The sequence below is a fragment of the Tribolium madens genome, unplaced genomic scaffold (genome assembly GCF_015345945.1).
Source record: "Tribolium madens isolate multiple individuals breed KSU strain unplaced genomic scaffold, Tmad_KSU_1.1 Scaffold_20;HRSCAF=117;Tcas5.2_LG4, whole genome shotgun sequence".
In the NCBI taxonomy this organism is placed as follows: Eukaryota; Metazoa; Arthropoda; class Insecta; order Coleoptera; family Tenebrionidae; genus Tribolium; species Tribolium madens.
Window position 1 is genome coordinate 4,134,764 of NW_025400985.1, and position 15,139 is coordinate 4,149,902.

Sequence of the window (15,139 nt, forward strand, 5' to 3'; positions counted from 1 at the left end):
ACATATATTTAATTTTACCATTTAAAGGTCACTATTTTTTTACATTACATATTAGATGCAATAAAACGTTAAGTTTTTTGTTTTACTCTAAAAGGATTTGATATCAAATTTGAGCAAGTTTGAATAAATGTTTTTTAATCTTAGTATGTAATTGTAAAAAACTGCAATATTCAATTGTGGTGGATGCGCCGGGCTGAAATAGTGAAATTATGCATTTAATTTCACTAGATTTTAAAAGTCAATTTTGTTTTAATTATTATTTATAGACCCTTGTGCTTTGGCCTGCAAGGTGCATAGTGCAATAGTCACGCAATGGGCGGCCTCGACGTCAAGCAATGCGTTTTTGCTCATTTTGTTCCTCGAGTAATTTAAAGCAAGCATTTAATTTAAAGTACCGCAATTATTTTTGTTTTGCTTCAAAGGAACTAGGAAGTGTAGGAAACCATCCCTATGCGTTTATTAAATCTGATTTGTCTCGTCGGAAAACGACAATCTCTCCCTAGTAGTTAGGACAGGACCTTAATTAAAAATAATGCAGCGACAAACTGGTAGTAAATTAAATCTGAGGCAAGGTGCTGGAAACCCCGGAGTGAAGTTGAAGCTTCAATTTCGTCTCATTGCCAATTTACCTGAAGTGACGTCGCGAAACCAATTTTTTTTCGATTTGGTACAAAGTGAATGTTGAAAAATGAGGTCATTACGGATTGTACGATAGCCGTGATGGCCAGATAAGCCAGTCGGCCGCTCACTCCACCAAGCCTGGCCATTGACAGGTGAGGGCTCTCCATCTGATTGATGTCCGGAGGGCAGCTCCATCGACAGATTGCTCCCCCAGACCGGCCTTCGAAGCAATTACTGACGATTGCCCCGTTGGCCATGCTTCATTGCTCACAGAATTGTAAGAATCATTTTATAATTAACAGCAAATGCCCAAAACGCTAAAGCCAAAAAATATTTATGTTTTTTGTGCTTAAGAGTGTCCGCGACCAACGATTCGAGACGTTAGTATATTGAAAACAAGATTACTCTCTTAATATGCAACAGAATTTTATGTATTATGCATCAAAATAAAGGTTTTTTACATCTATAGGCCGATACATTGAGATTTAAAAAAAAAATCAATACTTTAAAAAAAAGAACAAAAATGCATAAATGGTGAACTTGAAAACAACTTTACTCAGCCATTTTTCAAGTAATCAATTTTGGTTTTTGTAAGATAATTTAAAAGAATATTTTATAGGCCCATACGTTGGCCATTTTTTAAAAAAGTGTTTAGTTTTTGAGATATTGTGATTGATGTAAAAGTCACGATATTTAACGGTAGACCTAAAGAATTGTTTTAGGGTTTTGGTATTTATTACAAAATATTAATTCTTAACAAATTCAACAAACACCATGTAATAAAACATTGTTGTTTTTAAATTATTAATAAATATATTTTTCCCAAAAATACCTCCTAGCTAATTTCGTTGGAATTGTACTTCTATCGAATCTCCCGTGTTTAGCAGACCTGACCATCTTTTTTTCGAAAAAATGTGTGCCTTGTGGGGATCTAAGATAATTTATTATCTATGAGAGTTTTAATAAAGAGAAACAATAATCAAACAAAATAATTTATTATACAACAAATTTACACTTATTATTAATTACAGCCTTAAGGCTGTCCGGGAGTGAACGGGCAAGTCGGTTTTCAGCACTTATTATTCTTTTTCAAAAGCAACCAGCAATACACCCTAGGCAGGGTCCAAACTCAGTCTTTACCTGCGTTCAGGGGTTGGGTTAGTAAGGGTAATAAATTGTAATAAAAGTAAAAGATCAGTTCGCTAATATTTATATGCCTTGAATTTGTAGAAGTTGCTCCAGAAATTTCTTAGAAAGCTAAATATTGTTTTGACTTTTGGATCTTAAAAAAAATCTAAAACCTGATAGGTTGTACATGTTTACTAATTAAAAAGCTCGCAGGTTCCATTTTCAATGGAAATTAAATTTTTGTATGGGGTAACAAGACATATTCCATAAATTAAAATTTTTACAATCGGAAAAATTACAAACTTATGCAATTGTGGACACAAAATTTTAGACATCAAGATATGTCAGTTCAAAAAATATCAACGTAAGTCACGCTTTAGTGTCATTATGATTGACGTTTGGATCTAAAACTTGAAAAAATTATTTTTGGCGTCCATTTCCTAATACATACAATAATGCCAGCAGTTGCAGTACGTTTTTTACATAGCTATTATTTTTTTTTTGAATTCTTGTCATTTTTATTCAGATGTCAGCATAAAAACTACAAAAATCAAAAAAAAGTTGCACATAAAGTCAGTATAACATTTTATGTCAACCGAATGACAAATCATCCAAAATTCCGTGTCCGTACATCTAAATATCAAATTTACAAAGCGCACTATAAAATTCATATTCTTTGGAGGGGCATTTATGATTTTTTTAGCTAGGTTTTTTAGTTTAAAAGTGTCCTTGTTTTCCATTACAATTTTTTGCCATTGACCACATTTATAGGTACCACTAACCGTAGAAAAATGCAAAATTTTCATTTATAGTTATGTCTTATAAAAAAAAAAGATTGTGATAGGCCGAATCATTTTTTTATGAAGAACAACGATAAATTAAAAAACAAAAACGATTTCTTCAATGATTTTTTTTTCGTAGTTGCTCCGCTAAAAAACTATTTGTTTGAGACTTGGGACTTCTGGCGAGCATTTGTTTAAAAGTAATATTTTTTTGTATACACTCTCGAAACAAGCTGAGTCTTTGCTGGACCCAATAAAATAGTATGAAAATGGTTATATTAGGTACTCAATACCCAAAATATAGTTTTTCAGAATGGATAAGTCAATTAGTTACTCTGGTGGCGAAATTTGTTTAATTAATAATAGGTGTAAATTTGTTGTATAATAAATTATTTTGTCTGATTATTGTTGCTATTAAAACTCTCATAGATAATAAATAATCTTATTAATAATTTAAAAACAACAGTGTTTTATTACATGGTGTTTGTTGAATTTGTTAAGAATTAATATTTTGTAATAATTACCAAAACCCTAAAACGAATCATTAGGTCTACCGTTAAATATCGTGACTTTTACATCAATCACAATATCTCAAAAACTAAACACTTTTTTAAAAAAAGACCAACGTATCGGCCTATAGAATATTCTTTTAAATTATCTCACAAAAATTAAAACTGATTACTTGAAAAATGACAGAGTAAAGTTGTTTTCAAGTTCACCATTTATGCATTTTTGTTCTTTTTTTAAAAGCATTGAATTTTTTTTATTATTTATTTTTTTATTATTTAATTTATTTTGACGTATAATACATGAAATTCTGTTGCATATTAAGAGAGTAATCTTGTTTTCAATATACTAACGTCTGGAATCGTTGGTCGCGGACACCCTTAAGTGGTGGAAATTTTCAAAGAAAATAATCATAAGAATCAAACTATGGCAAACACGAGGTGGTTAAACGCAAAGTCTAGAATACTTACTCTGGAATCTTTTCGGTCGAAATGAAAAATAAATGATGCGAGAGAGCTTGGCTGTTTTAATAAAATCTGAAATTGTTTGTGTTTCTGTTAAAATCGTGCTTTTTCTGTTTCTCCCTTCTTGACAATTGTTCGATTTTGGTGAGGTGCCTTTGGCTGTAATAAAATAATATGCTGCAGGCTTAATTAGTTTCGGTTAAAATCTTATTTAAAAACATTATTACGTTGGAGCGATATTAAAAATTAGAGTGGCGTAGCGGGAGATTAAGGTTCCCGGCTTGATTTTTCATTTAATAGAGATTAATATTTTTAATACGGGCCATTGAGGCAGTAATTGGAGAAGTTACAAGATTATTTTTAAGTTTTGACGATGGTTATAAAATTCTGGACAGTCACATCGAGATTTACTCTTCGACTCACATAAATCTACTGTTTCTAGTTTGTGTTTAACTTTAGAATGCGATTAGGGGGATTTGGGGCGACTTACGACTGCCGCTTCTGATTGATGTCGTCTTTATAGTTTGTTTTTTGGGAGATTTTTATAAGGAAATTGGGGGGTAATGAAGGTTGCTATAAACGTCTGAAATAATGAGGATGAAAAAGGAATTAGGCGTTGTGTCCGCAATAACGATACAAATTAAAATAGCATTAAATTTAATTAAATCCATAAGTTATTCAACAAACAAGGGCCAAATCTCTTGTAATGAATTCCAGCCAACAGCCCCAGACAGGACTCTGTTTCGGAACAATTAAGTTCTCGCCTTTGTCACAGTTGATGAATTTGTTGTTGTGGTCCGATTTATCCTGGATTATCGTAGAATTAGGAATTGTGAAGCTCTTTGGTGTTCCTTTGGTTCCTCTACAGGTACTCTCAACGAAAACCATTAATTCCGACGCCTTTGTTATTATATTGCAACTATCTTGTTCTTGTGTTCTCTTGTATTTCCAATTAAAGGTACATCCCGCGTTAGATTTCCATCAAGCCGATATAATTAATCGAACCGATGAAATTCCAACGCCTAAAGTTAGAACAAAACTTTCTGCTCAACGTATTGATCCAGAAACTGAAAAATTAATATGCTAAACATGTTCTTGATAGGTTTATGAAATCAACTACGAGATGAAAATTTAAAAGAAAATTTCATTTCGATAGATACAACACGAAAATTAAGTTTCTGAGCATACATAAAAGCTAACAATTTATAACGGATTAAACCGGGTTTTAATCAACATTAATTAATCTTTTACTTTGTTACACTGGGTTTAGCATTCAAAGAAAAATACAAAACGGTAATGGAAACAAACAACTAGTTAACTCTACTTTCACGCAACTAGTACAAAAATCTTCTGTAAAGGTCACTTGCGTATAAGAGAAATTTTACAGCTGCGAAGCACGATTTACGCTTTGTTAAATCTGAATTATTTGGCGTCAAATTTCTCTCTGTTTCTCTAAGTATTTTTGTAGATAGCAATTTTTTAATTTGCAGCTCGAGTACTCGCTGTATCCAATACGCTGAAAAACTTAACAAAAAGTAAATTAGAGTAGAATAAGGAAAAAACTTGTTGCGTAGCTTTGGGAAATTAGTTCGTGCTGTGAACTCTTTGAGACTTTACATTTTCCTCTTGTGTCGTAAATTTGAAAGTGCGTGACACAAGATGTAAAAACGTATGTGCTGCGCCTATATCTTTGTAATTAGAGGGTTGACCCATATCGTTAGATCAAAAGCACAAAAAGTACAAAGCAAGAAAAATTATTAAGATTAAATATGTGCGAAAAGAGAATGTCAAGGCATTTTTGTTAATCTACACTACTCCACAAAATTAAAGGAACAAAAATTGTTCCTAAATTTTTTGGTGATTTTTTAAAGGCTGTAATTCATTTAAAAATGGTCGCATCTAGATTAAAAAAAAACATTTGGAAGCTCTAAGTTACTAGTTTCGAGATCTTTTTTCTGTACTAAGGTTAACACGTTCATGCATTCTAAATTTTTTTGTTTTTTGTTTTTGGTCCACGGTCGTCGGGATTTTTTTTTAGTTAAGTCATGTTCGTTCACATTTAATACGTTTTTTTTATATTCTCTTTACGTCAATTTGTCACTAAGATATCTGACTTTAACTGAAAAAGGATCCTTTTGTCTTTGATTATCGATACCTTAGCAACCAATAACATCAGAGAGAATATAAGAATCCTTTTATAATTTTTTGAAAAATATTTTTTTTAAACTCAACATTGATTTAAAGAAAAGAGGAAAAAGTAACTTTTTGCGTTGTTTAAGTAAATGTACCGCGTATTTACTAATATTGATGGGCAGACTAATGTTTTTAGGTGTTTTTACAGCTCAATGTATTCCCATAGCCCAAAATTAAAGGAACAATTGCACATATTGTTTCTGAATATTGTCTAATCTTCATCAAAATGAAAAAAATATTTTTTTTTCGACTTTCTTTTACAAATTTGCATTAGTTATTTCCTAAAAATAATAAAAATTTAATCAAGCACTTTTATTGTTTTTTGCAAATTTGTAAAAACATTCAAGAAACAATACTGCTTAATTTTTGAAAAAAAAAATAAATAAAATATTTTAGATTTTTTAAAATTTGTAAAAAAATACAAGAAACAATACTGATTAATTTTTGTTAGAGAATCAAAAATATTTTTTTAATTGTTTTTTGAATTCGTTTAATTTAAATTTAAATAATGCAAAATTGTAAAAAAAGTTAAAAAAGTCGTTTTTCTCATTTTGACAAAGAGTAGACATTGTTCAGAAACAATGTGTACAATTGTTCCTTTAATTCTTATGTAAAACTTTGATCAGTCCGTCCGAGAAAACGGTTTGATGGATCGATTTAAAAATTTACAGACCTATGAGGAGGGGTACATTAAGCTGTAGAAACACCTAAAAACATTAGTCTCCCCATCAATATTAGTGAATACGCGGTAGATTTACTAAAACAACGCAAAACGGTAGTTTTTTCTTTTCTAAAGAAAATATGAAAAAAGCGTATTAAAGGTAAATAAACTTAAAGCTTTAAAACTGTTTTTTTTTAAGTCTAAATACGACCATTTTTAAATAAATTACAGCCTTTTAAAAATCACCAAAAAATTTAGGAAAATTTTTTGTTCTTTTGATTTTTTGAAGTATTGTATTACAGGCATTTGCTAAATTTATAAATTGCATTTATAACAAACTACTTGAAATCCTTTGCGTGTGTATTAATAATAAATCAGTTTTATTAAAAAAATATTTGAATTTTGTATTTTATCTTGGTGTTTAATACAGAATTCATTCAAAATCAATGTATTTTATAAAAATAATTCCTTCAATCCCAATTTTAGGCAGAAATAAAGCAATTTGTGCTATTTTCAATCGATTTGGCTCATTTTCAAGCAGAAAATCAACCTGAATTAAAGTATTTCAACAAAATAATGGCTTGAATAAGAGTTTTCTTTATCTTTATTATTTCAGGTCTAAAGACGACTTAAATTAGAGTGGTATTTATTTAAAGGTAATTGAATATGACGTTCAGAAAATTAAAAAAAATGTTGTGTTATTATTTTATAATTATATTGCTTTGTTATTTTGTTGTGTAAATTGCTTAATTTTTTACAAGCATTTGAGTTTCGTGGGTGTGATTACATGATGGGTATGTGTGTTCCGTTGGTACATTTCGCATATTAAACCATCGCACCCATTTCAAATGTATCAATTATCAGTGAACAGCCGGCATTTCGTGATACCAACTGAGTTGTTTATGCGAGAGATAGGCTAATTTGGGCCAGAGCAGATGATTAGTGAGGACCGCACGGTCTGGACTTCGTGATAGCGCAGGAAGACAGGACATGGACGATGCTTTACGGATCTACTGAAAAAAGTATGTTGTAGGATCGTGGGCTGGGTTTTAAATTTCATCGTGTCACAGCAAATTACCCACACAACGTCATTTTCACCTACGGCTTCATCGATAAATTACACGCATGAAAATGACACATTTAGAGGTTTTTTTCTTCGGCAATTTGCGCGGGAGTGCCCACGAATTGATTCATCCAGAAGATGGATTACCCTGCAACTCAAAGCAGACCGAATTTTTAAATTCTTACAGTAATCTTCACGGAGATGGAACTGAATCCTTGCAATAATTACTAATAATTAATTCGCTTAAAAATTGGGTCTGATCGATCATTTAGCAAAAATTCAATCAAACATGTAGACTTCCGGATCGCTCCAGGACGGTGCAAACACAGAAAACGAAGTAGTCTCGTTACAGGAAGGATAATTGCGTTACATATTCATGCGTTTCCAATCAGAGCTTTCGATCGGATATTTCCGGGTGGTTTCGGCTCCGGAGTTTTAAGTGTAAGCGCTGAAAATCTACAGTTCGCATTTCGCGCCTGCCACGACACGTCCGGATTCTAGTAGTGGTTCGGCTCCGGTTTTCGTGACTTTATTATAATTGTGATCGAGTCCGGATTAAACCGATTTCAGGTAAGGGCGACTATTGACAATATTCCCTTGGGAGTTTTTCCGAAGCAATCATTAATTTAATTCCGTGGTACTTAAATAATGCATGACATGTAAATGGAAAGTAATTATAGTTTGTCGAGGCATGTTTGGTAGTAGTGTACGTTATAGGCAACAATTTACAAGTTTCAGGCCGATTATAAATCATTCCAAAGGCAAGAGATCTGAATATTATTAACAGAACGCTACTGAGATTAATTTTGATAAAATAAATGGGGAAATTTGAATTTCTTTGGGTTTAAATCAAATGATATTTTTCACTGCTGCTGGACTTAATTAAACACTTTCGCTGTGTCTTTACTTAGGTCGGTAAACACTACATTCAACCCTGTGCATACATAGGCGTATTGATCACTTTATTGAAGCGCCTCATAACTGGACTTAATTAAATCACTATCTGGGTATTAATTACACATATTTGGTTACCACCAAACTGGATTGTAGATTAAAACGATGGATTTTCTAGAAAAACACAATTACAAAAAAATATTCGCAAGACTTCTTTGGAAGTGATGAGATTTTACTATCTGGTGGTCACGACGCCTTCAAAGATCCGGATGAGATAAAGATACCGAAAATGTATACAAATCGTTTGGAAGCTCATGAATATAGTTGAATTCTCTGATTCAACATAAATTGAACCTCATTTCTAAAACCCCAATCTTGCGCCGCTGTAGGATTCTCAATCTCCAGTCTTGTATCTTACATTAACTTTCAAATGAATTGAAAAAACTGCACTAAAATGGTGATTTAATTATCTTTCGTTCGGACAAAAAAACACACGACGAACGTCAGCCACCACAATAGCTGACCCAAAAAACTAAAACTGTTGATGTTTGTCTCTATTAAACTGGTTTTTAGTTTAGTTTTACAAGGTACTTTTTTGTTTTTTTTTTTGTATAATATGTCCTACGTGTCCGGGGCTTTAAGGATGTCTCCACACTGCCTAAAATATATCTTTACCCAACAAGGCAATCTAGAGCACGTGTTTACGAAAACAGTTGAGTCGCAGCCGGTTCAGCTGCTACCTGCCTGAAATATGTCCGATCTGCGCTGAAAGTTTGATTCATGGCAAAGGGAGGCATCCTGAGAATACCAAAACCGTAATAGAGCGGATTTTTCTTTTAATTTAAAAAGTAGTAATACTTAAAATGGGGGGCTTTTTATTTAATTGTGAGCCGCATGCTGGTGGCTTGAATAGCTGAGACGAGCGGACATAAATTAAACCGCGCAGACATCTAAATAAGTGGCTGTTATTGTTTGCCTCGCGTAATTAATCGCACGTACGCCGTCGACTCGTTCCGGCTGAAGAATAAGATATGTTAATGAAGGGGGCTGTATTTCACCGGCAGAAACCCACCCTAATCAAGTTCTCGAAAAGGGACGCGTCTGGATCAAATATTAATCGCTTAATTAGACGAATCGCGCTTACTAAGCCTTGACCGTGTCGACGTAAAATTCAAAGTATGTGTGCTCGTGTGCCGTCAATAATTCGATAAATGCCACACTTTGAAGGTTTTTCACCTTTTACAGACACGCCTTTTTAAAGATTTATGCAGAAAATGTCGCGTGAAATCAGAAGTGCTCGTTCCAAAGTATTTACTTTTCTTGTCATGGCAATTATTCGCGTACTTGCGATGTGTACAGAAAGATGGATTGAAAAATCACGTTCTAATAAAGAAAATACGAATTTTTGCAGGAAATTGAATGATTATGAAATTTTCGGAACAAAGAAAATTAATTGTCTTTTTAATCACTAATCTTTCAGAATGTTATAACATTTTCAGAATTGTTTCATTTTCGAGGTTTATCTTCGAAAGTAAAACAAAGTCACGATTTGTAAACATTCAGAAAAGTTCAGAAAATAAAACAGAACTTCATTAGAACAAAACTTCAAAAGCAAAGTGTGTGAATAGGAAGATTCATATAAAGTATCTATTATACAGGATGTTCCAGGAGTAATAATGAGCCTGAAAAATTTTTTGAAGCAACCAACATTACATTTCAAAGATAACGTGAATATTAAAATATTTGGTTCTAGTAAATTAAACATAGTGACCAAACAGCACTTTAACTAAAACAAAATATTTAAAATCCACCTTATCTTTGAAATGTAATGTTGGTTGCTACCAAACAATTTTTCAGCTTCATTTTTACTCCTGGAATACCCTGTATAGTGAAATGAAATGAAATGGTCAATGGTGAGAACAAAAGAGAAATATTTTTGTTCAACATTAAGTACATTGATAGGATTTTGATTTTCATGTTACTAGGGATAGTGTGTGTTAGGTATTGTATCCTATTGGATATGAGTTTTTGATTAGTTTCTACCACAAAAGCCATTTTATGCTACTAATTAGGGGCCTATAAAAAACATTATGATTTTAAAATAGAGTAAAAAGTTTGGTTTTAATAATTTTTTCTTTGTATGAAATAGTTGGTTCTGTATTTGTCAGTGGGATTGTGATATAGATTTTTCTCTTGTTCAGAAACAGAAACCACATTTTTGAGCTATTTCATTTCGCATCGTGCAGGAATAAAAGTCATCTTGGTCACATTTAAGTTTTCTTTGATAGAATTTATCACAAATTTTAAATAAATAAATAAAAGTATTGTCTGCAATACTGAAACTATAAATTTAAATTATTTAGTATCGTAACCTTGAAAACCCTGTTAAATCAACAAAGATTTTATTTTGATTTTAGAAATATTTATTGCTGTTTTATTTTATTTTTTGATGGCTGTAGAAAAAATGTCGTTTGTATTTCGTAGCAAAATTCCCTCATTTAATACAAAAAATATCTGTTATTCTTATTTCTTATTGCATAAATACTTCCCATTTGGGTTTCTAAGTTTCTTATTTTTAAATCATTAATTATAATTTATTATTATTGTTTCTTGTTTTTAAATAACAGAAACACAGCGTTTAATAATTTTATTTAATTTTTTTGGGTGTCGCTACAAGTTTGATTAAGTTTAGCATTTTCTCAGCCCAACTTACGTTGCAGAAGCTCGAGAAACTTTTATACGAGTTATAAGAAGTTAAGTAATTTTAAGATTAATATCGTGCAATAAAATTAACACTATGAAACATAAAAGCCGTAGAATTTTTAAAGAATATGCATAAGAAAGGAACAAATAATCTGGCTTAATTAGATTCTTTCTTTTGTGTGCTTAACATCTATTCAGTGTTCAAAATACGGTTCATTTAACAATAATGTTAATTGGTCAATACCATTTATGTAATTTTGCTTGTGTATTGACTTTGAGAAAATAAATACGTTGTGATACAAAATGTAAATTTTCGACATTTAAAAACGTGTTCAAACATTGAACTTGGGTCTAATTAGGTGGGGTTGTCTGGAATTAGAGCCAAGGATAGTGCAACAAGTGCAATTATCTTTGGTTAAAAATGTGCAAAGAAAATGTTTTATAATTAAGGTCTGATTGTCGTTTAGGGTTAAAGCTTGTTTAAAGTAGAATAATGTAAATTAATTGGATGAAAATCGGAACAAATAAGGAAGGAGATTAGGTGGTAAAAAGGCCGTTGATGGCCCGTTAGTAGAGTTAATTTTTGTAAGTTGCGGCTATCTAATTAAATTCCGATGTTTTGCTGATTGGTTCTATAACCTCGAAAATGAAATATTTACCGTGCGAATGTCTAGGGATATAATTGTATGCTCTTCTGATTAGCAATTAACGCCCCTTTGGACGGTGCCATTACGACTTTTCCTGGGGGAAAAATCGTAATGGAATTACAGTGATCTCCCAACCTTTACTTATTACGGTTCACTTGAGAGTAATTTCCACGCGGATGTATTATTATATTTTCCAATCGGCGTTTTTCGTCGCGTAAGCAAACGCGAAATTCATTTCTCCGAGATTTTCTTTAATTTCCGACTTGCACTTAATACACATGATTGTGCATGGGGTCTGAAAAAGGGCGCGGAGGGCAATCGATTACTGACTGAATGTCATTTAAGTCTATGACGGGAGTTTTTCTCAAATAACCGCCCAGGTAGCGGAAGCTCTATTGCTGGAACAATGCCGTTATTTGAACGTTTTGTTCGCCCGGAACCGAGAAATTCGATGAAGTGAAGTTTAATGGAAGTTGTCCCGAATCCAACTTAGACACAAACACACTGACGGCCCCCCGACGCCCACCTGCTTCCCTAAATAATTCCAATTGCCTTTATAGCACAAACATCAATTTTACTATGACGTTTTAATTAGTATCTCGACTTGAAATAATGGCCACAATTACTGCCACTGTCTACTCTCCAACGTCAAACAAACTTTGCTCTTAATGCTGTTATTAACAGTAAATATGCTGGCAGAGGTCGCCGTATGCCAACCATTAGTCTAATGGAAATTTTGTTTTCTTGTATGTCAATAATTCATAATTATGATATTCAGTAAACTTGCAGAGTCAAGCATTTTTCTGTATCCCAATGCGTTTCAGTTGAAAGTCCTTTAATGACTTTTAAATGGTAAAATTAAAAAAAATATATATATAGGACATTGATAGATAATAATGTCTATAGGACATTTATAATCTAGTCCATCGTCTAAAATTATTTTGAACCATAACGCGTGTTAAAAAATAAGTTACAATATAAACATACAAACTTGTGTTTTTTTAAATGAAACACCATATGTTTCTTAGCATTTTTGGATGTGGATTTTTATGACAATGTTTTTAAGCTAAACTTTTATTGGTAGATTTTGCTTAGTTTTAAAAATAAGACGTTTTTTTTGACAAAAACATGCACTTTTTAAAAACTTGTAACACAAAAACTAAGACATCTAGAAATATTTTTTTTACTACCCCAAAGACGAAAGTACAAGCTATAAGTTTGTAACATTTGTAACGCCTTTATTTTTTTATCTTTCCAAATGCAAAACACAAAAAAATTGCTAAAGCTTTAAATTCTGTTCTTTCTTCTTTGCAGAAGTAAGAAACGATTTCTTCTAGCTGTCTTAGTTTTGTGTAATAAATTTTTAAAAAGTGCATGTTTTCGTCAAAAAAAAAACGACTTATTTCTAAAACTAAGCGAAATTGATTAATAAAAGTTTAGCGTTAAAACATTGTTTTAAAAGGCTACATTGAAAAATGTCAAGAAACATACGGTGTTTCATTTAAAAAACACAAGTTTGTATCGTAACTTATTTTTGGGACATGCTGTATGGTGGAAAATAAGTTTAGGCGATGCACTAGATTAATATGTATCAATGTTCTATACAATTTTCTTTTAATTTTGCCATTTAAAGGTCACTAATGAACTTTTCAACGCGCTGGGACACCCTGTATCTGCTAAAAAACTGAATGGTCAAATATGTATCTTTTTGTTACTTCCAAGTATTAATAGAGCTTTATTGTGGTTATCCAGTGGATATAATATGCAACGACAGGATAGAGATTTCTGAAATAAAAGGCGTGGTGTTTTTATCCAGTCCAAAGTAGCTGTCAGTCTGACAGCGCCAATGGCAGAGCGGAAGAAGTAATATGGCACAACGGCCCATTTTCTTTTGCTTTTAACGCTTTTCTTTAAGAGGCGTTTTTCCGACGACGCCACTGTCACTATCAGTTCAGCGCCGGCCTTTTATGTGATGAGCTAAAATCTGCACACATCCACCTGATTCTGTATTACTTCCGGATCGAATAGTCAAGAAATCGGAAATTATTATGTTGGTGCACTTGAGGATCTGTTTGAAGTCTGACGTTTCTGCATAAAATATGGTTATTCAGTCTCTTTTCTTGACACGTATCCTATTCTTGAAATTTTATGTGATTGCGAGAGTAAAGAGAAAATTCTTATTTATATGTATAACCGACACCTAAGTTTTATTAGTTTACATAGTTTTCATTAATTATTAAGACTTTGCATGAACTTATCTCGGCTTCGGTACTGTTATTAAGGGTCGTGCACATTATCTCAATTAACTTTTCAGTGGAACACCATCTAAATTGAGCGCTGAAACAAAGTTTTGCGAAAGCGCCACTAAAGGCTTATGAAATTTTTAAACAGCCTAAACGGAATGCTTATACATCCAGTGCAAATTTTATTTTAAAACACCCAGACTCCTATCGGATGACGGAAGTAGGGCACTGATATTTTAGTTCAGAATTGGGTCAACTCCAGTCGATAAATTGTTACACATTACTGCTTTATAATAACCTAAAAGTTTATACTAGACGTGTCAAGTTTTATCCACATTCACCTTTATTGTGGTTAATTTTTACTTATGATACAGGGAGTTGCGTAACAAAATAATATCGAACCAATCGTTTTTTGCTTTAACTACAGATTGATTCAAACTAAGCAGAAAAATGAATGCAGATTTTTTCAAGCTTCCTTTTCTGAGAAAAACAGAACTGATAATTCCCATATTATGTCGGATTTAACTTATTGTTGAATTTGATAATTTGTTAAAAGTTTCATTAAATAGACATAAAAAAATGTCAAATGTTAAAACACCCTGTATATCAAGATTATGTTAGTTTTTTTGTCGGTTGAGTACATTTTGAATTCAAGGGGAAAAAAGTAGAATTAATGACACTGTCAAATTTAATACATGACATATCAACAATCACTTTGATTTAAAATTAATAATTCAAATTTTGCAATAGAGCCAAGTTATCTGTGAGAATGTATTTTGGGTTGTGTCTGAAAATCAGTTAGGGTCTTTATTATATAACTCGCGCCCTAGAGAAAAATTTCAAGTAAGATAAGATACCAGGAACATGGAAAAAAATTTGACATTTATTTTTTGACATTTGACGTTTTTTATGTCTATTTAATGATACTGATGATCTTGTATATGTTTTTTTACAATTTTTGAGTAAAGACACAAAAATTTTGCCAATAAAAGCCACACATAACATTGAATAAAGTTACAACTTAGGATACAGTTTCCTTGTTTCCTCCTTTAATAGCCTATAGCAAAAAAACTTGGAAAATTATTTTTCCAGAAATAAATAGAGTTAAAGTGCAAAGTTTAAACTCTCATTACTTCGAAATTTTTATAAATAATTTTTTTTTTAACATTTTTTTCATGTTCCTGGTATCTTACCTTATATGGCATTTTTCTCTGGGGCCCGAGTTCTGGTGCA

The 15,139-nt window shown here is 32.0% G+C and overlaps 1 protein-coding gene across 5 annotated transcripts in view; it reads left to right on the top strand.

Annotated features, from left to right (window-relative positions):
- The first annotated feature begins 7,887 nt into the window (after positions 1-7,887).
- The window catches only part of LOC123004874 (peroxidasin-like protein), a 139,098-nt gene continuing 131,846 nt past the window's right edge, over positions 7,888-15,139 (top strand). For 3 of the 5 annotated variants that reach the window (XM_044398381.1, XM_044398380.1, XM_044398376.1), the window contains exon 1: positions 7,888-7,989. The gene's annotated coding sequence lies outside the window, so the exon portion shown is untranslated. The remainder of the gene's footprint in view (positions 7,990-15,139) is intronic. The other 2 variants (XM_044398379.1, XM_044398377.1) reach the window with 1 other exon arrangement.